The following is a 23,919-nucleotide window of genomic DNA, read 5'->3' on the forward strand; positions in this document are numbered from 1 at the left end:
TTTGTTTTCTCTGAAATGACAAGTTACTTCCTGGTTCTGTGTGTGAAAGAGAGAGAGAGAGAGAGAGAGAGAGAGGAGGAGCACAAACACAGAGAGATCATGAACACTCCTCTATTAACCATTTCATCTCCCTTCAGTGCAGAAATTTAACCCATGTAGCCGCACTGATTAGGATTAATTTCATGAAATACTCACAGAATGGATCTTAATTTTCTGGACTTTTCCACCTACTGACACCTCAAGCACAACTTTCAGCCTTGTTGATAAATTACAATTGTTTCACTTCAACAGCTTTTTCCTCATGACATCTTTAAACTGATCTTCATCCCTAAAGAATGTTGGAGCCATTTTAAAAGTGAGGAGGACGCAGCTGTCAGGAAGGAAAACCATATTTTATTGATTTCGCATTGTTTATTATGAAAAGAAATCACAAAAGTGGACCTTTTTTTCAACATAATCTCCTTTTCACTCAGTATGAGCGCTCCAGGCTTAACAAGAGCCTGAACTCTTCATGACCTGCTGTTTGTGGAAACTAATCCACTTTGTGTTGGGTCACATCCCACCACCTCATCACAGATTAGTTTCCTGGAGCAGCATGCCTCATCCTGTTTTATTCCTGACATCATGATTTATCAAGAACATTATTCCTGGTCGATGAAGAATTTTCTCATGAACAGATTGTTGAGATGGAAATGAAGTTGTTAGGTGAATATGTTTGAGATCAGAGATCCTGAGTCGCCTCAATCAGTCATTAGATGTGTCTTTGAGAAGTAGGAGAACACTGGAGAACCAGGAGGAAACCCACACTGACACGGGTCATTTTTTCTTTGGGTCATTTTAACATTGTTAACAGACTGAAATGAATCTCCTGAAAGGCAGAAGAAAGAAATCTGCTAGTTGTGTTAACACAAGACTTGATCTAATCCCAGTCAGTGCAGGGTTCAAACCCCATCCACCAGAAATATCATTAAAATCAAAGGGAAAGGCAGAGATGAGGCGAGATCATCAACAGGAGATCTATCCAGAATAAACACGGCTCACAACTGAGGAGATTTACTAACACACTGGAAGGGTTCACAGTAACTTCTTCTTTCTTGTGTTGAAAGGCAGTCAGCATCCTTATTGTTGCATTACTGCCACCTTCTGGATCAATTCCTTGCACCATTATACAGTGTCTTGCAAAAGTATTCACCCCCTTGGTGTTTGTCCTGTTTTGTCGCATTACAAGCTGGAATTAAAATGGATGTTTTGGAGGGTTAGCACCATTTGATTTACAAACCATGCCGACCACTTAAAAGGTGAAAATTGTTGTTTTATTGTGACACAAACAATATTTAAGATAAAAAAGACAGAAATCTGGAGTGTGCATAAGAATTCACCCCCAAAGTCAATACTTTGTAGAGACACCTTTTGCTGCAATTACAGCTGCAAGTCTCTTGGGGTATGTCTCTATTAGCTTAGCACATCTAGCTCCTGGGATTTTTGCCCATTCCTCAAGGCAAAACTGCTCCAACTCCTTCAAGTTAGATGGGTTGCATTGGTGTACAGCAATCTTCAAGTTATGCCACAGATTCTCAATTGGATTGAGGTCTAGGCTTTGATGAGGCCATTCCAAGATATTTAAATGTTTCCCTTTAAACCACTCCAGTGTAGCTTTAGCAGTATGTTTAGGATCGTTGTCCTGGTGGAATGTGAACTTTTGTCTCAGTCTCAAACCTCTGGCTGACTCAAACAGGTTTTCCTCCAGAATTGCCCTGTATTTAGTGCCATCCATCTTTCCTTCAGTCTTGACCAGCTTTCCTGTTCCTGCAGATGAAAAAGATCCCCACAGTATGATGCTGCCACCACCATGCTTCACTGTAAGAATGGTGTTCTCAGGGTGATGGGTTTGCGCCACACAGGGTGATGGGTTTGTGTTTCCCATGATGGCCAAAAAGATCAATTTTGGTCTCATCTGACCAGAGAATCTTCTTCCATGTGTTTGGGGAGTCTGCCACATGCTGTTGGGCAAACTCCAAACATGTTTTTTATTATTTTTTTTTTCTGTAAGTAATGGCTTTTTTTCCTGGCCACTCTTCCATAAAGCCCTGCCCACTCTGTGAAGTGTACGACTTAAAGTGGTTCTATGGACAGATACTCCCATCTCCGCTGTGGATCTTTGCAGCTCCTTCAGTATTATCGTTGGTGTCTTTGTTGCATCTCTGATTAATTTCCTCCTTCCCCGGTCTGTGAGTTTTGTTGGGTGGGGCCTTCTCTTGTCAGGTTTGTAGTGGTGCCATATTCTTTCCATTTTGCTATAATGAATTTAATGGCATGCCATGGGATATTCAAAATTTGGGATATTTTTTATAACCCAACCCTGATCTATACTTCTCCATAACTTTGTCTCTGACCTGTTTGGAGGCTCCTTGGTTTTCATGTTGTTTGTTTTGTCATGTTACAGAGTCAGGGTCCTTCCAGAATAGGTTGATTTATATAGACACCATGTGACAGATCATGTGACACTGTGATTGCACACAGGTGGCTCTTAATCAACTAATTATGTGACTTATGAAGTGAATTGGTTGGACCAGCTCTTATTTAGGGGTTTCATATGAAAGGGGTGAATACATATGCACACTCCAGATTTCTGGGTTTTTTTCATCTTAATTATTGTATGTGTTACAATAATACAACAATTTTCACCTTTAAAGTGGTCGGCATGTTGTGTAAATCAAATGGTGCTAACCCTCCAAACATCCATTTTAATTCCAGCTTGTAAGGCGACAAAACAGGACAAACACCAAGGGGGATGAATACTTTTGCAAGACACTGTCCAGCAGCTTGCGGACATCCTGACCTCAGTATTAAAAGCTTCTGTCTGAAAATGAGTTCAGCACAGAAACTTCATCGCTGGGGGAAACTTTATTCTCCTGTTCTCTTATCTTTTATTCTGCAAAGCTTTGATTGTAATATTTGAATAAAAATCCCAAACTCACAGATAAACCTGGATTTATAAGGTTCTAAAAAAAGTAAATTTTATTCAATGAAACACAACATGCATTTAATACAATTCAATACAACCTCTCTCTCTGTCTCTTTCTCTCTCTCTTTTCTCTCCAAGTCTTCATAATGGATCACCACCAGAACATTAGTGCATCGATGTTAACTGGACTTCCTGCATGTTTGCACCACCTTGATAACTGAAGCTTGATTGTGCATTTTCTGAATCATTTAATGAAACAATGTCAGCTGTATGTAATTCGGCTAAAAAGGAGCAAAAAACAAACAAACAGTGACGAGCCATTTGGGAGCTGAACAAGTCGATTCTGACTGTAAATAGATGTTCAGTCCACATTATGTAGAACATTTTGGAATCATTGTTCAATTCACTGCTTATTCATGCAGTGTGACATCCTCACGATACACAACAAGATCTGTTTTTTGTCTTGTTAACTTCAAGAGAGAGAAAAAAGGAGGCTGGTGAGGGAACAACTCACTTATAGCTGCTATAGAGAGCGTGCACGTGATGTCACAAGGTCACGTGATATTTGTTTATCTGCCATTTTGGACGGCAAGGTCGCGCATAGAACTTAGACGAACCCGTTCTAATTATCAAGTGTGTGGGAGTAGATCTTTCGAGACTGGTTATATCTTGTTCAGCATTTGGTTGTACCAATAGACAGGGCCAAAAGGAGGGCCTGTCATTTTATAGATTCCCCGCAGACGAGGAGAGACACGCAAAATGGGTGTCCGCTGTGCGAAGTGAAAACTGGAACCCCAGTTCTACCAGCCGAATTTGTAGTGAACACTTCATATCAGGTAGGTGTAATCTTCTAATTCAATACTCCTAGTACATCTGTTAAGTTGATTTTTGTATTGAATGATAACTGCATACTTAGAAACTAGACAGTCTCTAACGTTTAAAATGGCTATGCCTAGCCCTACTACCCTGGCCTAGTCTATGACAATGTTTTATCTTTTTGGCTCATATATGCCTTTGAAAGGCCAATCCATAGTAGGGATGGCGAAAACTAAAAAAAATCTTGACCGACCACCGAGCCTCATTAGCCGGTTGAAGTAGGTTAACCTTTGAGTTTAAACAGGGATGCAAACGGCGGATGCGCCTTTTGCACGGCTGAATCGCGCAGATCCGATTTGGGAGGGGCATTGGAGTGTCTGAATAATTTCATCAAAGTAAATTATATATTAAAATTACTAAATGAGCAAATGCTGTTACAGTCCATGAAACATAGGAAGTATTAGTATGAGAAGAAGGCAGTTGGTTAGAAAGCTGCGCACATTTGCGCAGCTTCCGTGCAGGCGTGCGCAGCTGTTTTTCACACAAAAACATACATATTTACAACCCTGTCATTATCTGGAACTGAGTTTAGATTACGAACATTCTTAAGATAAAACGTCCTGCATAGTCTCTTTATGATAAACGTCTTAATGCCACTTACCCGTGAGGTTATCAAGTAGACTTCTTTCTTCGGAACCTTCCAGAGGTATAGTTGGGATACCCATCCCGCAGCAAAATATTTATAAGCTTCCAGGCTCTTGTAAGCTTTGAGGGCTTTGCCAGTGTAACACGATTAACGAGAAAATTGTAAATGTCGTGGTAGGCCAGATCGGGCAAATCGCCAGCTCCGAATTTCCCTGAACAAGGATTGCGGCAAGTTGTACGGATCTGCAATCCCCAACCTGGAACACTTTTCCACGTAACGCTGCCTCATGTCACCTTCAAGATGCTGAACAAACTTAGACAAGTAATCGTGCGATGTAGATGGGGTATTTTCCAAATTTTCTTGGGGATTACTCCCTGGATCCATTACGCTCGCGCAAGGTAAACTATCCTGATGCCGTCCAATGTGGCGGAGTGGGCGGAGTACACACGTGCGGGTCACGTGACTGCACATCCTCTATAACGATAGTGACGACAGGCTCTAACTCGTTTCATGGACGTTCCACAGCATTAAATGTAGATATAAATGGATAAAGAGTATGATGTGTCATTTTGTACACTGAAAAATACAACGGCAATTCTAAAAAAGTTGGGACGCTGTGTAAACTGGAAATAAAAAGAGAATGCGATAATTTGCAAATCATGGAAACCGATATTTCATTGAAAATAGTACAAAGACAACATTTCAAATGTTGAAACTGAGAAATTTTATTGTTTTTTGAAAAATATACACTCATTTTGAATTTGATGTCAGCAAAATGGTTCAAGAAAGTTCAAGAAAGAACGGGGTGTGTTTACTACTGTGTTGCATCACCTCTACTTTTAACAATTCTCTGTTAACATTTGGGAACTGAGGAGACCAATTGCTGTAGTTTTGAAAGAGAAATGTTGTCCCATTCTTGCCTGATATACACTTTCAGCTGCTCAAAAGTTTGCGCTCTCCTTTGTCATATTTTGTGCTTCATAATGCACCAAATGTTTTCAATGGGAGACAGGTCTGGACTGCAGCAGGTCAGTTTAGCACCCAGACACTTTTACTACAGAGCCATGCAGTTTTAATATGCGCAGAAAGCGGTTTGGCGTTGTCTCGCTGAAAGAAGGAAGGCCTTCCCTGAAAAAGATTTTGTCTGGATGGCAGCATATTGCTCTGAAATGTGTTTATAGAGGAGTTTTCGCATGGGCCGAAAATCTGGAAACCCATCGAGTTGATTTTTCATGGGCACACAGGGATCCCAGCCGTGTTCGTCCAAAATAAGTAAACAAATTTTATATATGTGCAAATACAGTGAAGGAACAGTAATGGTATGAGTGTCAAATTAATGAAAATTATTTAACATGAGAACAAACGAAGAAGACATTTTAACATTTTGAGTCATATGATTAGCACTGTAGTGCTGCCTGTTTTTAGTCTACAATGCTCGTTGTCAAATCTCACATCAGTCAATATAAATCTTTTTTTTGTTAGAAAATCAGTAAAAATAACATACAGTGGTGCTTGAAAGTTTGTGAACCCTTTAGAATTTTCTATATTTCTGCATAAATATGACTGAAAACATCATCAGATTTTCACACAAGTCCTAAAAGTAGATAAAGAGAACCCAGTCAAACAATGAGTCAAAAATATTATACTTGGTCATTTATGTATTGAGGAAAATGATCCAATATTACATATCTGTGAGTGGCAAAAGTATGTGAACCTTTGCTTTCAGTATCTGGTGTGACCCCCTTGTGCAGCAATAACTGCAACTAAACGTTTCCGGTAACTGTTGATCAGTCCTGCACACCGGCTTGGAGGAATTTTAGCCCGTTCCTCCGTACAGAACAGCTTCAACTCTGGGATGTTGGTGGGTTTCCTCACATGAACTGCTCGCTTCAGGTCCTTCCACAATATTTCGATTGGATTAAGGTCAGGACTTTGACTTGGCCATTCCAAAACATTAACTTTATTCTTCTTTAACCATTCTTTGGTAGAACGACTTATGTGCTTAGGGTCGTTGTCTTGCTGCATGACCCACCTTCTTTTGAGATTCAGTTCATGGACAGATGTCCTGACATTTTCCTTTAGAATTTGCTGGTATAATTCAGAATTCATTGTTCCATCAATGATGGCAAGCCGTCGTGGCCCAGATGCAGCAAAACAGCCCCAAACCATGATACTACCACCATCATGTTTCACAGATGGGATAAGGTTCTTATGCTGGAATGCAGTGTTTTCCTTTCTCCAAACATAACGCTTCTCATTTAAACCAAAAAGTTCTATTTTGGTCTCATCTGTCCACAAAACATATTTCCAATAGCCTTCTGGCTTGTCCACGTGATCTTTAGCAAACTGCAGACGAGCAGCAATGTTCTTTTTGGAGAGCAGTGACTTTCTCCTTGCAACCTTGCCATGCGCACCATTGTTGTTCAGTGTTCTCCTGATGGTGGACTCATGAACATGTAGGTGTATTATGTTTATGTGTATGTAGATTGGTGTTAAGTGATCAATCTTTAATAATTAAATTGAATCAATCCCATTGAATCATTTAATTTGAATCATTTGAATTTAATCATACCATTGAATCAGTCTCATTGAATCAGTCTCATTGAATTGTTTAAATTGAATTGTTTAAATTGAATTATTTAAATTGAATCATTTAGTGAATCATACCATTATCGGGTATATTCAGAATTATTATGGTCACTTACCAAGCTGCAGCTAATAGTATTCATATACACCTTAAGAGTTCTTTTGAGATATGGGCGACTTCAAGAAGTATCGGAACAGCAGACAAACACACACAGTTTCAATAATAATGGAATTTATTATAACAAAGATAAAAATTGAATAGCAGCAGATGAAATCTTCTGTAAACAGTGTGTGTGTGTGTGTGTGTGTGTGCGTGTGTGTAGACAAAAGATTAGCTTTGTAGGCTAATTAGACAAAGGAAAGCTAGCTAGCATGTGTTTGTGTGTAAACAAATGATTAGCTTTGTGTGCTAACTAGACAAAGGAAGGCTAGCTAACATGTGCTTTTGAGGCCCAGTAGCCACGTGGTGCTTTTGAGGCCTAGTAGCCACGTGGTTGTGTGTGAGCGTGTGTGTATGTGTGATAACAAAATTAAATGTTAACAATTAAAATGCATTCAAATGGTCATCCGTGATATATGTAGATTTGAATGTGGGCACGGGAGAGTGCGCTATAAAGGTTGAATTGAATCAGGACTTAGAATATTATCTAAAGTTGAGACAAAAGACCTCGTGATAAAGAACAAGGGGGTTACCACGTGTCTCCTTACAGAACAAAGAGAGTTAGCTCTGGTTTGCTAGCTAAAGCATTTGTGAGGCCTAGTGTGTGTGACCACGTGGTGCATCCTGGTCCCTGGAGAAAAAAAGGGTTTCCCTAGACAGCTAACCCACTAGCTTTATAGTATTATTCAATTTACTGAAATCTTAATGAGGTCAAAATATGGGTAAATAATGAAATTAAAATGTTAGGAAGAAAGAGAGGGCATGCAAAACCTATCTATTAAACAATTGAGACCAAAAAGAGAACAAATTATAGAAAACCAAAATCAGTGTGCACACTTAAACAATCCCTGAGTGTAAATTCACACTAAGTAAACAAACTAATTCCTAAGACTAGTCTTCTTGCCCAAACACCAGTCTTACTTCAAAAATCTCGCCTTTTTGTAGAAAGCAGAGAATCCTGGGAGAGGGTAAGTTCACAGGAGCTCGGAAAAACTTCTGTGGGAAACAGAGGATCCTTGAAGAGGCTTCGTAGCTCGTGGGAAGGAAAACTCTGATCAAACAACGTGCACTAGTTAGAAGGGTCCAGCCGCTTCTTAACTACAAATTAAACTGCCTTGGGCTGCAGTTTCGTACGTACTCATAAGGAATAACTGAAAAACGGTTATAACTCACTTGAGTTAAAGATCGCGTGTTTCCGGAGTCTACCGTGATCAAGGGTAAACAAAAAGGAAAACGTGCTGAAATGTAGATCTTGCAAGAAAGAAGTCATGGTTTCGGACGGTCCGATAGTGAGTGCCTCCTTTTAGGTCTGTTCCGTGTGGTTTCAGCCGCCAAAGAGAAAGATATGGCGGACTTCCAGGTCCTTTATGGAATCATGGAGGATGTGATGCAAGCAATCCCGCCCAGGCGTGACGTAGGTCAACGCGGAAGTTGGCTGGGAGTTGTAGTTCTTAGACAGTAGGTGGCAAACTGTACCTACAGACATTAACATTAGCCAATGTGAGAGAGGCCTTCAGTTGCTTAGAAGTTACCCTGGGGTCCTTTGTGACCTCGCCGACTATTACACGCCTTGCTCTTGGAGTGATCTTTGTTGGTCGACCACTCCTGGGGAGGGTAACAATGGTCTTGAATTTCCTCCATTTTGTTCACAATGTGTCTGACTGTGGATGGGTGGAGTCCAAACTCTTTAGAGATGGTTTTGTAACCTTTTCCAGCCTGATGAGCATCAACAACGCTTTTTCTGAGGTCCTCAGAACTCTCCTTTGTTCGTGGCATGATACACTTCCACAAACATGTGTTGTAAAGATCAGATGTTGATAGATCCCTGTTCTTTAAATAAAACAGGGTGCCCACTCACACCTGATTGTCATCCCACTGATTGAAAACACCTGACTCTAATTTCACCTTCAAATTAACTGCTAATCCTAGGGGTTCACATACTTTTGCCACTCACAGATATGTAATATTAGATCATTTTCCTCAATAAGTAAATGACCAAGTATAATATTTTTGTCTCATTTGTTTAAGTGGGTTCTCTTTATCTACTTTTAGGACTTGTGTGGAAATCTGATGATGTTTTCAGTCATATTTATGCAGAAATATAGAAAATTGTAAAGGGTTCACAAACTTTCAAGCAGCACTGTAGGCTACCTGTAGTGTCTATAGGTCCAAAAAGCTTCACTGATCTTTTTCCCATTATTCAACATCAGTAGTAAACATACATTCTGTATTTACAATGGCATAGCTGCCAACTACTACGAATAAATCGTATTTATTACGATTTGTCGTTTTGATTACGAAAATACGAATTTACTACAATAAAATACGATTTTGCCAATTTTCATGGGTCATTTTCAAAGTCTATCACCGGTGGGATTCGTATTTGATAAAACACCGCTTCGTTCCAAGCGGCAGATACTACGCCAAATTTCATTGGCTATTGCTTGTTCTCTCAGCCAATCAATGATGCTATAGACCCCTTCGCAGTAAACGTCATTCTTACGTAAGCGGAAATTGCGCGCGCAGCCTGGACTCAAAAAAGCCTAGTTGTTGTGTTGTCGGGTGTCAGAATCGTAGCAGTGATGGGGTTAAAATGTACAGAATTCCAGAAGGATCTCACCCATTCCAAAAAAATCGCCGACGTCTATGACTACAAGCCATCAAACGTGTAGACTGGGATGAAAGCACTATCAAAAATGTGTGGGTTTGCAGCACCCACTTCATCACAGGTAAGATCAGGCTATTTATTAAATCTTTCTTTTTTATTCTTTCTAGTCTTCGTTTATTGATGTAGCAAAATACTTTGGTAACGTTTGTCTGATTAGCTGGGTCATAGTTACACAATGTAATGAATATTGTTAGCATGTTAACTTAGCTTTGGCCAAACAAAATAATGTGTTTCCGGTTACCCGACCGACCCTGTAAAAACACTGCGACCCTTCAACTGCTTATGACCATGATAAACAAACTATTTCTCGCGCCCAACCCTACCTGCTTGGCAGCCACCTGGCGAGTCAAACGAGAACCGCTAGGGCATGTCATATAAGCCACTCGGTATTTGCTGAAAGACACGAGGCCCGTCAGGAGTAAATTGGAGAGGCTGGGACCTCCCCTGCCCGAGTTACGAGCGTCCAAAGTCGGGCAGGAGCCGCCGATAGAAAAACGAAACTAAAGCCGAGCACCGTGGCTCTTCGTCCCGAGGCGCAGGGCTAGCCCGCCCTGCCCGCGCTGGTTCTTTGTGGGCAGGGCAGAGGTCTCATGCGGGGAAAATAATTTAGTGTGGATATGGCTAGATAGTGATTGAAATAATGCATACATCACAAAGAACTGTTTGCTCAGGGTATAAATCAGGTATTCAACACGTCCAATGCTATTCTATACTCAACTTAAGATATCTGAATTGATGATAAATCTGAAATTGCAGGAGTTTGTGTCAGTGAAATGATACATTCCTTGATTTCCTCCTGATTTAAACCTTAGAGCAAATACCATGGACTAACAGGGCTGAAAAATGAAAGCATTTGCATTTATTTTGCAACACAATTTACAAACACAGAATAGGAAACTTAAATATAGGAAATTTTAGTTTCTTTATTTGAAAAGAAAATGGCACGGAGCAGCTGTATTCATTAGAACAACATAAGTGAACATTGCATTCATAGACAGAATAAGAAAAAACATGAAGCAAATATAACGTCATTAAGGCCGAGATGTTAGGCATGCACCCAATTTTGATAAACACACAAGACATCAGTTTTAAGCATGAAAGTCCCCACTAGTATATAAAAATATATTTTGGAAATGTTCAGAACTGAAGGGATAGATCTAGGTACTGGACCACAACCACCACTCTGGCCACCACCAAATAGATCATCCACCAAAACATTCCCATTTTACCTGGAAAATGAAAGTATGCCATCATTAATAGAACAATTTATATACAAGTGCATCCTTATATCATCAACGATATCTGATGACTAGGTTTAGTTTTGAACGAGTATTTTGCAAAAAAAAAGTTTTCAAAGGAAACTTCTCACTTTTTCCTGCCTACCCTAGAAAATTTGTTGTAAACTTTTGGGATAAACACATTTTTTTTTCCCTACCTACCTACCCTATTTTGAAAACCCAGGAAACACACATTATTTTGTTTGGCCTTTGCATGCAATTTTGTTTGTAGGAGAGGTCTCACTTGACTCAAGCAGTCCAGATTTTGTGCCATCATTATTTGTGTATGCCTAAAATCATAATTTTAAAGCAAGGATGGAAAGGTAAAATTGTGTGCCCTCACTCTAAATGCCAACTTGCGTTGACTGCTCTAACCTAGCTCCCGCTCAGTTTTGATTTGTAGTCATGTGAAGAAGCAAGTTGAAATTGACACTTTTTTGAGCTGTTTCACTTAGTATTTTTAGCTACTGTAATTTGCTTTGGGCTCAGCTTGTTTTTTATCTTTGAAGTGCCATATTCATTGCCAATTTTCACATTTTGTTGTATATTTAATTTTGATGACAAAGTTCATAATATTTTTTTGTATCAACTTTCATTGATGTAATATTCTTAATTCATTTTTGTTTGTGACTAATGAATGAATGGTGTTAGATATTGCCAAGTTTGTGGTGCAATAACATCAACTGTTGACTGAGTAAGCTCTGGTCTATTTCTCTAATGTGTACTTTGTCAAAAGTTATATCTGCTAATTGCATTGTTTGAAGTTTTTGCCTGATTCACTGACTATTTTCATGCATTGTTGAAAAGAACTTTGCAAATTAATGTAAGATGATAGTTTAGTTTGTAGAATAAATTTTGTCAAACTATTTTGTTTGTGTGATTTTTTTTTTTTTTTTCAGGGTAGTTTTGCTAGAAAGCTTTGGTGGCGGGGGGCAAAGCCCCCCGACCCCCCACCAAGACTCAGTACCCAACCTTGTATTACTATTTACAATTTCGGAATGTTGGCAGCTATGAAATTGGTTTCTCGGACCACCATTTCACCGTAGCACAAGACCTTCCTCTTCTTACGGTACGTCTGTGTGTGTGTTCTAGCCGCACTGCAGAGTGTGTTCCCTCCATCAGAGCTGGCCGCCTTCATGTCTCTGCTCAGGCGTGATAAAGAACAGCAGCTGAATGAGCTCACCATGATCGTCACCGGGATTCGCCTCTTCAACAAGGACAGCGGGAAAGGAGGAGAGAGCATCGAGGACCGTGAGTGCATCTCACCTCGCGTTCTAATTAACGCTCGCCATCGTGATTCATTTTATAACAGCAGCTCTGACAGTCATGCAGATTTACATTAACATGCTCGTTTTGGTACGTTAACATTCAGTTAAATGACGGGATGCTCTACGTAAACCAAATTGAAAATCACTGAACAGTTCTTGAAGGTAAGGAGACATTTATTCAACTTTCGCTCATCTTCAGGACAGAAGAGTTTACGATGATGTTTTTTGACGTTCATTAACCGCAAAGGCAGGAATGTGAGTGAGAACGGGAACTCACTTGTTTCCCACAAGTTCAAAAATGTAAATAGAAATGGATGGAAAGTATGGCGAATTGTTCTGTAAGACATTTATTGATGTAATCGTCAATAAATTGCTGTGGTGTAAGACAGAAGGGAACAGTCAGGGCCTTCTCGGCGTTCAGAGAAGCCTAAACGTATCAGCATTTCAAATGTTATGTTTAATTTCTTTCATAATTTCATTATAATTATTCTCTCTTAATTCTGATTTGGCCTCATTTTCTATCACATTTGCTTCAGAAGTGAAAGGGTTACTGTCCTGAAAACATTAAAATCGAGTTCTCCAATGAGATTTTGTTTGTTGTGTCTAGGCTGAGAACAGTTCAGAGCTGCTCACTCATTGGTTAGGACTTCATTGCTGGGACAGAAGGCCATGGCAGTGTATGTTTATGTAGGAAGTGACAGATGAATCAATTAACCAATCAGATTTTGATTTATAGTTGGAGGGACTAAAAATGTATCACCCTCAGCCTTCTCGAAGGCCAATGCAAGCTTAACTGTGAGTCGGCGCAGCAGTGAAGTCACCTTCCAGCCAGTATAGTGTTCATCAGTAGTGTTAGCGAATGCTAATAAAGCAGTCAAGCCAGTGCTATCTATCGAGAGCTACAGGCTAACAACCGAGAAACTAAGATTTCTGTCTCCAGACTCTTCTTCCACGCTGCACGCTCGCTACAGTATTTTTCACTCAGACTTAAGTGTAATTTACTTTGTTACTTTTAAAATCAACATCGACAGCTACACACAACGGAGCGACCTGGCAGCCTGCCACTAATCCCTTACAAAATCTTTTGCCCTGTTGCTTTTTTGGTGTGTTTGGTTAAGTTTTGGCTGAGCTCAAGTCCCATGTCTAATAGTAGGGGAGAGTGGGGTAAGATGAGCCAGGGGGTAAGATGAGCCACCCCCTGTTTCTAAGAAACAGTAAACAAATGTGACCATGTGACCACATTCAAAGGGGGGCGGGGCCATTTACTTACACTTGTGGAGAGGAGCACCACATGTCAAACTAGGTGAGGGAGATATTTATAAAAATGTGTTTTTGTGCTTTCTAAGTCAATTCCATGTTTGTCCACAGTGAAGATGATTTAGAGAAGACAAAAGTAGAATAATATTTAGACACATTAGGGTTAAGTTAGTGGCTTTCTAAGCTATGATATAAATGCTAATAAAAATAATTTTGATTAGCCTAATCCCCTTTATTAGCATTTTTCTACAAAATGGTGGCCACGGGGTAAGATGAGCCATTAGATATGGGGCAAGTTGAGCCATTGGCTCAACTTACCCCATTGGTGGCTGAGCTTACCCAATATGGATGACACTTAAGTTTTCACATTTACTGGTCATATATGACAACAACAACAACAAATAAACAAATAAATAATATGTTAATATAAATAATGTGTTTAAAAGGTTTTTAATAAATAAAATAATGCCCTCTGTTATTACAGGTGTGCATGATGCCACACTCATACAAAAGAAAAACAGACAGGGCCGCACAATCCCGTGCAGTTTTGGAGAGAGCCGCAGAGGAAGTCAGGAAAGGCAGGCCTATTCGGGCTGTGGCGAGGGATATGCATTTGGACAGGATGACTCTGACTAGGTTCATTGAAAAGATAAAGAATGGAGAGGTAGAGACCAAGTTGGTGAAAGTGCATTACTTCATTGGCCAGATAATCAAATTGGATGTCTTCGAAATAGAGGCAAGATTTCTCAAAAGAAGCCGGTCATGCCATGGCTCTGCAAGAAAGCCAACCTTTGTCTTCAAAGAGAAAGATGAGGCTGTCCTGTCAAGACAGGATATTGTGAAAAAATTGCCCCGCCCCTTTACTGTTGGGGGGACAGCACGGAGGGAGAGGCAAATGGTGTTCCCTTGCAATTTGAATGCTTGGAACATTGAATAATGATGAAATGATTGATGGAATGATTGCTGCATGTTTTAGCAATGTTTTAACCTACTGAAAGAAATAAGATTTTTTGGCACTGCTCTACTGTTTTAGTAATTTCTATAATATAGTATATCTCTCATTCCCTCTCTAACCATCCCTCTTTCTATCTATCTACGCATATCTCTCTCTCTGTCCATCTATCTATCCCTCCCTATCCCATCTCGTTCTATCACCTCTCTCTTCATCTCCACTTCTCTATGCAACGGCCCTATCCCCCACTTGCTTGACTTGACTTGATTCATTGATTGCACTTCAAATAATAAAAGCTGTTTACTTTGTTAACCTAACATGTTTTGTGTTGGCTCAATTTACCCCACACAGTGGCTCATCTTACCCCGTGCATGGGGTAAGTTGAGCCACTTGACATTTTTTTTTCAAGAGGTAATATCACTCTAACCATAAGAGCTTATCAATTATTTTTTGCTCAGATAGTAACAGTACACTTTGAAATTTGGTATGGTGTGTAGACTGGAAGCAAAAATGGCTTTAAAATGTAGTTATGATGAAAAATGTAAAAAGTGGCTCATCTTACCTCGCTCTCCCCTAATAGTTTGCCGCAGGTCTAAGAGGAACTCGGTCAGGTTTATGCATTTTTGTGACACACTGTACATTTATAATTACTGTAGGATTTAATTTAATTATTGTAACAAATGTTCAGAAATCCACACATATTGACAGAATACAGGCTTGTAAGAAACTGTACATGTTTATAGAGCAAGGTTTTTTTGAAGTAATCGTGGTAATGTCTTCTGTGTTACATTGTTGATGTGCAATCCTGGTCGTCGTGGCTCTCTCGTGAAGTGCTGGCCGTCCTGAACGAGGCTCTTCCTGCTGTCAGCACAGATATAGAGCGTGAACTGGAAGGGACGCAACGTTTGGCTTGGCGCTACACCACTCTGCTGGAGAGACGCTCTGAATCCGACACTGACGCCGAGCTAAACAGGGACCTGCTCACACAGGCCCTGTACAATGTACGCCAACATGAAGCCTTCCTCAAAATCATACTGGTGAGTTACAGAGACATCTAAATGTTCAAGCCAACGATTAGAATAAAAGTTATTGGAAAACATTTAAATTTCTGTTACTATTTTATTCTTATTATGGCTAACTTTCGCTAATAATCATTAAGAGTAAAAGTCACGTAACGTAATAAAACGTAGTTCATTTGTCTCCACCAGGCGGATGTGATCACATGTGCAAAGCAAGTGGAGGCTCTTCACACTGACCTCATGTCGAGGATGAAGGTGCTGAAGGCCACAGTTCACGCCAAAACTGCCGTACCAACCTCCCAAGTGTTGCTCTCTTCTACCAACCACAGATTGTTCGTACAGTAAGTGTTCCTTTGCTCTGTCGAAAACTCTTTGCTAGCATCATTTTCAGTCTGATCATTTTAAATCCCTCCCATTAGCCTCATTTCACAGCGTTGGCCAGGCTGTGGGCGGGGCTTCAGGATGAGATGGTCTTGTTGAACATGCTCCGGAGCATGGCGCTCAGCCTGAGGCCGTTCCTCTCGGCTCAGTCGCAACTTCTCGAGAACGTTCAGTTGGATCAGATGCTCCGCGGTGAAACCGTCAAATCTGACGCAGAGAGAGCTGCTGAGAGCTCAGGTACGTTCTGACATCACGAGCTTTTTATTCATTACAGAACAGCATCTTGTTAGTGGGCAGCTTGTTATGTCCAAGAAGTGTAGCGTAAACTCCTCTGGCCTGAAGACATCGGAAAAAACTTGAGCATTACAGCTTTACGTCTTTGAGCGAGCGCATTTCATTTCTACATTATCACTCATCATGTGTAGTGTGTAGTGTAGCACTCATTTTCTCTTTTTCAGAGGAGCGGCTTGATCCAGAGGAGATGAAATCGTCCGAGTGGATTCTGCCCGAGAGCACGGCGAACTTTGAGCAGCTCTTCCTGCAGTACAGGGGTGTGTGGATACACTCTTGTCGAGAAGAACGGCCTCTTGCTCCCAGGTTCATAGCGAAGCTTTTCTTTCTCCAGTTTTACACTCTGGTTTTTTTATAGTCCGAATATTAGAGCGTTCATACGACTAGACAGTGTTTAGACCAAGACGTATTCAGCTCCCCAAAAGAAACAAATTTGTGATGTAAAGTGACACTACAGCATTAAAACACTGAAAGTGAAACATCTCTGGTTGAAGCTCCTCGTTCTTCAGTCATTAATTCGACCTACTTTGTTTGTTTCCATATTTGCTTTTGGTGTTCGACGAAATCTTTTTCAGGGAAGGCCTTCCTTATTTCAGCAAGACTGCTTTCTGCACATATTAAAACTGCATGGCTCTGTAGGAAAAGAGTCCAGGTGCTAAACTGGCCTGCTTCAGTCCAGATCTGTCTCCCATGTAAAACAGTTGGTGCATTATGAAGCGCAAAACACGACAAAGGAGACTCCGAACTCTTGAGCAACTGAAATTGTACGTCAGGCAAGAATGGGACAACGTTTCTCTTTCAAAACTACAGCGGTTGGTCTCCTCAGTTCCCAAACATTGATAGAGTTTCGTTAAAATTAGAGGTGATACACAGTGGTAAACACGCCCTTGTCCCAACTTTTTTGAAATGTGTTGCTGACATCAAATTCAAAATGAGCATAGATTTTTCAAAAAACAATAAAATTTCTCAGTTTCAGCATTTGATATGTTGTCTTTGTACTATTTTCAATGAAATACATGGTTTCCATGATTTCCAAATTGTCATATTTTGTTTTTATTTATGTTTTACACAGTGTCCCAACTTTTTTGGAATTAGGGTTGTAATTAAACCGACTTTAAAATATAATTAATAAAGGACACGCTTTAAGGCAAGACGTCCATATTTCTGAAGCTCAGTCTGCTGCTGTTCCTTTCCAAAGGCAATCCGAACATCGGCATCCTGAAGCACAGGGAGAAATATTACAGCTTCAGCTCCAAGCAGGCTGCGTATCAGTTCGCCTCAAACGCAGACGAGTACATCGAACTGATCGCGGAAAGAGCGAAGAGATCTCCGGAGCTGATCCAGCTGCTCGAGCTTCATCAGCAGTTTGCCAGCGTCACTCCGTACTCTCAGGTATCATGGACGTGTGACTTACTTGCATCTTCTCCTTCACATACTTGACCTACTCGCTGATCTCCACCACAAACTCCATTCCCCATGAACGCTCTTAGCCTACAAATATGGCTGATCCAGCACCTACATACTGATCCAACACAATCAGTTGCGGCGTATGAAGACTCCACACACACTCTGCACATTAAAACTGCTCAACTGCAATCCCATCCTTGTCCATCTCATCTGTGAGCCTGAGAGTGACAGGAAAATAATCAACAACAATGCGGTGAGCCAGTGCAAAGCAGCGTTTCTTAGAAAGTTTGTCTTCACAGATGCAGTCAGGTGAGAAATTGTTGGTGAAACCCATCAGCAAAAGTGAAAGCAGCACACAGACGGACACACACCTGCTGGAGAGCAACATCGTCAGATCTTACGAGTGGAACGAGTGGGAGCTGAGACGGAAAGCCATCAAACTGGTAAGCAGCTCCACCTGAAATACACTGGCATGATTAGATTACGCTCAAGCTGTCCGAAAAGCCCTGAAACAAGTTTAACACGTTATTTTGTTGAATGCACTCCAAGGCGAACCTGCGCCATAAGGTAACCCACTCGACGCAGACTGACCTGAGCCACATGAGGAGACACAACACCACGCAGACGTTCCTTCCAAAAGAAGCCGCCTGCCAGACGAAGAGAGACGGACAGAGTAACGTACCGAGACCTCAAGTCTACCTGGCTGGGCTGAGAGGAGGACCAACCACTCCCATGACCAAACTCGATTTAACTCCAGATGTGCATGAATAGTTAATTTGTTTGTTTGTTAGTTAGACCTAGTATTGAATGTTTGTATTGAATTGTTGCATTCTGGTTTCTGATTGGCCAGAAAATACTGATTAATTTTCTCTGAAAGTTTTGCAGGCGTATATTAATGCACTCATTCGAATTTATGGTTTTCATCATACCAGCTCGTTCCCAGGGATTTCTACGATGGACGCTAGACATAAACCGATTTTAAAAATCATTTAAATGGTGATGTTTTCGTAACTGAAGGGAGATGTTCATTTAGCATTTCTGGAAGGAGTCTCCAGTGTAACAGTCAGAGGTAAAGTTTTGTGACACCTTCAGGACAGAGGAGTTTATGCTTCGCAGTTTCTTGGTTACAACATGATTTTTTTTTTTGTCTTATTAACTTTAAGAGAAGGATAATAGGCAGGCTGGTGAGGGAATGACTGTTAATGTAACTATAAATGGATAAAAAAAACTATGATGTGAAATTTGTAATTGTTGGCAAATTGCTGTGGTAAAAGAGGAATTGTGGGAGATGCTACTTTGGTACCGAATGTCAGTCAAAGCAGCGCGCACACAATTATGAAAATGATCTTATTGGCTCTAATAATATTAAATATTATTATACATACAGGACACTTTTTCAATGGAATAAAAATATGTGTTCTATTCCCTTCTAGTGGGTTTCATTCATTCGGTTTGGTAGCATGCAATATTGTTAGCGTATCGCTTATCCTACGTGTATTACGTCACTCTACCCACTGGAGAATGAGCGTTGAATATGATTTACGATATTGCATGGTTGTCAAGGCAACATGACGTCACACGTCGGAGACGTAAAACTTCCACGTGAGCGAGCGAGCAACTGTGACAATTTGTGAACAAACATAGCTTCTACGATTGCTTTGTTAAATACAGAAGATTTTGAGAGAATTTTGAAAGAGAAAGACACGTTGAACACCCGGAAGGAATGTATAATAATGATAATAATAATAATAACATTGACTGGCTTTTTTTGTGGTCTATCAGATATATTCCATTCAGCTACTCGTCTTTGACTCATTCATTATCATGCTAGCTGAATGGAATATATCTGATATACCACTCAACGCCAGACAATATTATTTAATTATCCTGAGGAATAACACAGCAGACTGTGAGGTTACACAAAAATAATCCACACCAGCATGGATTTACCACTTTACCATCTTTGATTTATTAAAAAGTAGCAGGTGTATAAAATGAGATTGAAGCTTCTGCGCACACACACACACACTGTCACACAGCCACACCCCTTTGACAGTCTGCACTCCTACTCTTTTTAAAGCTCCACCCACTCTGGCTCTGTGATATCGTATCTCACAGTGCAGCAGGACGCTCATTTCAAAGCACACAATTCCGATCTCTACTGTATGTGTCGCTCTCTGGAAAAATGGCTGAGGCCAGTATTTCAGTAGCTCAGGACCAGTTCATGTGTCCAGTGTGTCTGGATCTCCTGAAGGATCCGGTGACTATCTCCTGTGGTCACAGTTTCTGTAAGGCGTGTATTAATGGCTGCTGGGATCAGGAGGATCAGAAGGGTGTCTACAGCTGTCCTCAGTGCAGATACACTTTCACTACAAGGCCTGTCCTACGCAGAAACAACATGCTGGATGAAGTGGTGGAGAAACTGAAGAAGAAGACTGAAGTCTCATCCTGTTTTTGTGAACACAACACCGAGTCAGGTGCATCAGACAAAGAACAGGTGAGAAGGAGAAATGGTTTCAGACTGAATCCTTCGACATTTTGTTTCTAATCCTGCTTTACTCAGGCTATATGGTGTAAAAATGTCATGACTTCTATTGATTATAAATAATAAATATGTTCCATGTATCCTGTAGATGTGAACAGTTTTACAAGCACATACTGAGTACCTTTGACCTCACTCAGAGAGAGAGCCAGGATATGGATGATCTTTAACTTGAATTGCAGTTAATAATCTCCCACCTTCGACCTGTCTTTGAGTGAACACTTTACAGTTAGTAAAGTTAGTATTTAACTCAGGATGTAACATCATTTCATTCATTCTTGTCAGAGTGAGTTAAAGTTAAAGGAGGAGCAGATGAAATCCCAGCAGAGAATCCAGGAGAAGCAGAAGAAGGTGCAGGAGCTGAAACAGGCTGTGAACACTATAAAGGTGAGCAGTGAGCAGAGACAGAGCTGCTCCTAGAAACACACACAACATGGACAACGAGTCATTTACAGTCCCAGTAAGAGAGGGAATGATAGACGAGCTTTAAGTCGTGTGTGTGTGTGTGTGTGTGTGTGTCCCCTAACAGCTCAGTGCACAGACAGCAGTGGAGGACAGTGAGAGGATCTTTACTGAGCTGATCAGCTCCATGGAGAAAAAGCGCTGGGAGGTGACGGAGCTGATCAGAGATCAGGAGAAGGCTGAACTGAGTCGAGCTGAACGACTCCTGGAGCAACTGGAGCAGGAGATTGCTGATCTTCAGAGGAGAGTCACTGAGCTGGAGCAGCTTTCACACACACACACACACGATCACATCCATTTCCTCCAGGTAACACTCATTGTCTGATATCACTTGCACTGTGGTCTGAGAATATTCGTCCATCTCGTACACCGCTCCGTTTCCAGTCTCTCAGTGTCTCTTCTGGACGTGGTGACTCATCCATCATTACTGTCCATCAACATGTTTCATTTGATGGAGTGAGGAATTATCTCTCAGAGATGAAAAAGCAATTCAACAAAATCCCTTCATATGGTGAGAGGAAGTAAAATGTTATAAATCCATGCATATACATAAAAAAAGATTTATTGTACTTATCTGAACTTAACATTGTCGCAGCTACCATCTGAAAGATATTGTACTTATACAGTTCATCAGTCATATTAAGATAATTTATTTTGCCAATATTCATAAATTCAAACATCGTGTCTCCTAAAATCACACTCTGATCATTGTATATTATTCCACCTCCATTTTCTCTCCGTCACAGCAATTTGGATGAATTTACCTTCAGAGCTGAAGACTCGAGAAGATTTTCTACAATGTACAGTGGGGCAAAAAAGTATTTAGTCAGCCACCAATTGTGCAAGTTCTCCCACTTAAAAAGATGAGAGAGGCCTGTAATTTTCATCATAGGTACACTTCAAATATGAGAGACAGAATGGGGGGAAAGAATCCAGGAAATCACATTGTAGGATTTTTCATGAATTAATTGGTAAATTCCTCGGTAAAATAAGTATTTGGTCACCTAAAAACAAGCAAGATTTCTGGCTCTCACAGACCTGTAACAACTTCTTTAAGATGCTCCTCTGTCCTCCACTCATTACCTGTATTAATGGCACCTGTTTGAACTGGTTATCAGTATAAAAGACACCTGTCCACAACCTCAAACAGTCACACTCCAAACTCCACTATGGCCAAGACCAAAGAGCTGTCAAAGGACACCAGAAACAAAATTGTAGACCTGCACCAGGCTGGGAAGACTGAATCTGCAATAGGTAAGCAGCTTGGTGTGAAGAAATCAACTGTGGGAGCAATTATTAGAAAATGGAAGACATACAAGACCACTGATAATCTCCCTCGATCTGGGGCTCCATGCAAGATCTCACCCCGTGGGGTCAAAATGATCACAAGAACAGTGAGCAAAAATCCCAGAACCACACGGGGGGGCCTAGTGAATGACCTGCAGAGAGCTGGGACCAAAGTAACAAAGGCTACCATCAGTAACACACTACGCCGCCAGGGACTCAAATCCTGCAGTGCCAGACGTGTCCCCCTGCTTAAGCCAGTACATGTCCAGGCCCGTCTGAAGTTTGCTAGAGAGCATTTGAATGATTGAGAAGAAGATTGGGAGAATGTCATATGGTCAGATGAACCTAAAATAGAACTTTTTGGTAAAAACTCAACTTGTGTTTGGAGGAGAAAGAATGCTGAGTTGCATCCAAAGAACACCATACCTACTGTGAAGCATGGGGGTGGAAACATCATGCTTTGGGGCTGTTTTTCTGCAAAGGGACCAGGACGACTGATCCGTGTAAAGGAAAGAATGAATGGGGCCATGTATCCTGAGATTTTGAGTGAAAACCTCCTTCCATCAGCAAGGGCATTGAAGATGAAACGTGGCTGGGTCTTTCAGCATGACAATGATCCCAAACACACTGCCCTGACAACGAAGGAGTGGCCTTGTAAGAAGCATTTCAAGGTCCTGGAGTGGCCTAGCCAGTCTCCAGATCTCAACCCCATAGAAAATCTTTGGAGGGAGTTGAAAGTCTGTGTTGCCCAGTGACAGCCCCAAAACATCACTGCTCTAGAGGAGATCTGCATGGAGGAATGGGCCAAAATACCAGCAACAGTGTGTGAAAACCTTGTGAAGACTGACAGAAAATGTTTGACCTCTGTTATTGCCAACAAAGGGTATATAACAAAGTATTGAGATGAACTTTTGTTATTGACCAAATACTTATTTTCCACCATAATTTGCAAATAAATTCTTTAAAAATCAGACAATGTGATTTTCTGGATTTTTTTTTCTCATTTTGTCTCTCATAGTTGAAGTGTACCTATGATGAAAATTACAGGCCTCTCTCATCTTTTTAAGTGGGAGAACTTGCACAATTGGTGACTGACTAAATACTTTTTTGCCCCACTGTATGTATGCATCTCTCTCTCTCGCTCTCTCTCTCTCTCTCACACACACACACACACACACACACACACACAGAGTGCTGCCAGATCATTAAGAACATATGTTGTTCTTGGAGACGTTTCCTTCCACAATAAAGAGAAGTGAAGAATGGAGGTATCATGTTCAGTGTCGCTGACAGCACAGCGCTGGTGAAGTTCGATATGTTTGATCCATGAATGTATATGAAGGTTAATAACATTCTAGTCATTTTCTTTCCTGAAGTTTATACAAGAAGCAAGTCAAGTTTATTTGTATTGCACTTTTAACAACAGACATTGCCACAAAGCAGCTTTACAGAAAATTAAAGACTTTGACCATGAGCTAATCCATCCATCCATTATCTGTAGCCGCTTATCCTGTGCAGGGTCGTGGGCAAGCTGGGGCCTGGCTGGGTGAAGGGTTGGGTACACCCTGGACAATTCGCCAGATCATTGCAGGGCTAACACATAGAGACAAACAACCATTCACACTCACACCTATGGTCAATTTAGAGCCACCAATTAGCCTAACCTGCATGGAGCACCAAGAGAACATGCAAGCTCCACACATAAAGGCCCCCATCAGCCACTGGGCTTGAACCCAGAACCTTCTTACTGTGAGGCGAGAGTGCTGTACCACTGTGCCACCACATGAGCTAATTTTATCCCTAATTTATCCCCAATGAGCAAGCCTGTGGCGACGTTTGCAAGGAAAAACTCCCTCAGGCGACACGAGGAAGAAACCTTTTGAGGAACCAGACTCAAAAGGGAACCCATCCTCATTTGGGTGATAACTGATAGCA

General features: G+C 40.9%; 1 pseudogene; it reads left to right on the plus strand.

Moving 5' to 3' along the window:
• The first annotated feature begins 12,218 nt into the window (after positions 1 to 12,218).
• Positions 12,219 to 18,464, plus strand: LOC132880245 (cilia- and flagella-associated protein 206-like; annotated as a pseudogene).
• The last annotated feature ends 5,455 nt before the right edge of the window (positions 18,465 to 23,919 follow it).

The sequence above is a fragment of the Neoarius graeffei genome, chromosome 2, assembly GCF_027579695.1.
Source record: "Neoarius graeffei isolate fNeoGra1 chromosome 2, fNeoGra1.pri, whole genome shotgun sequence".
Lineage (NCBI taxonomy): Eukaryota > Metazoa > Chordata > Actinopteri > Siluriformes > Ariidae > Neoarius > Neoarius graeffei.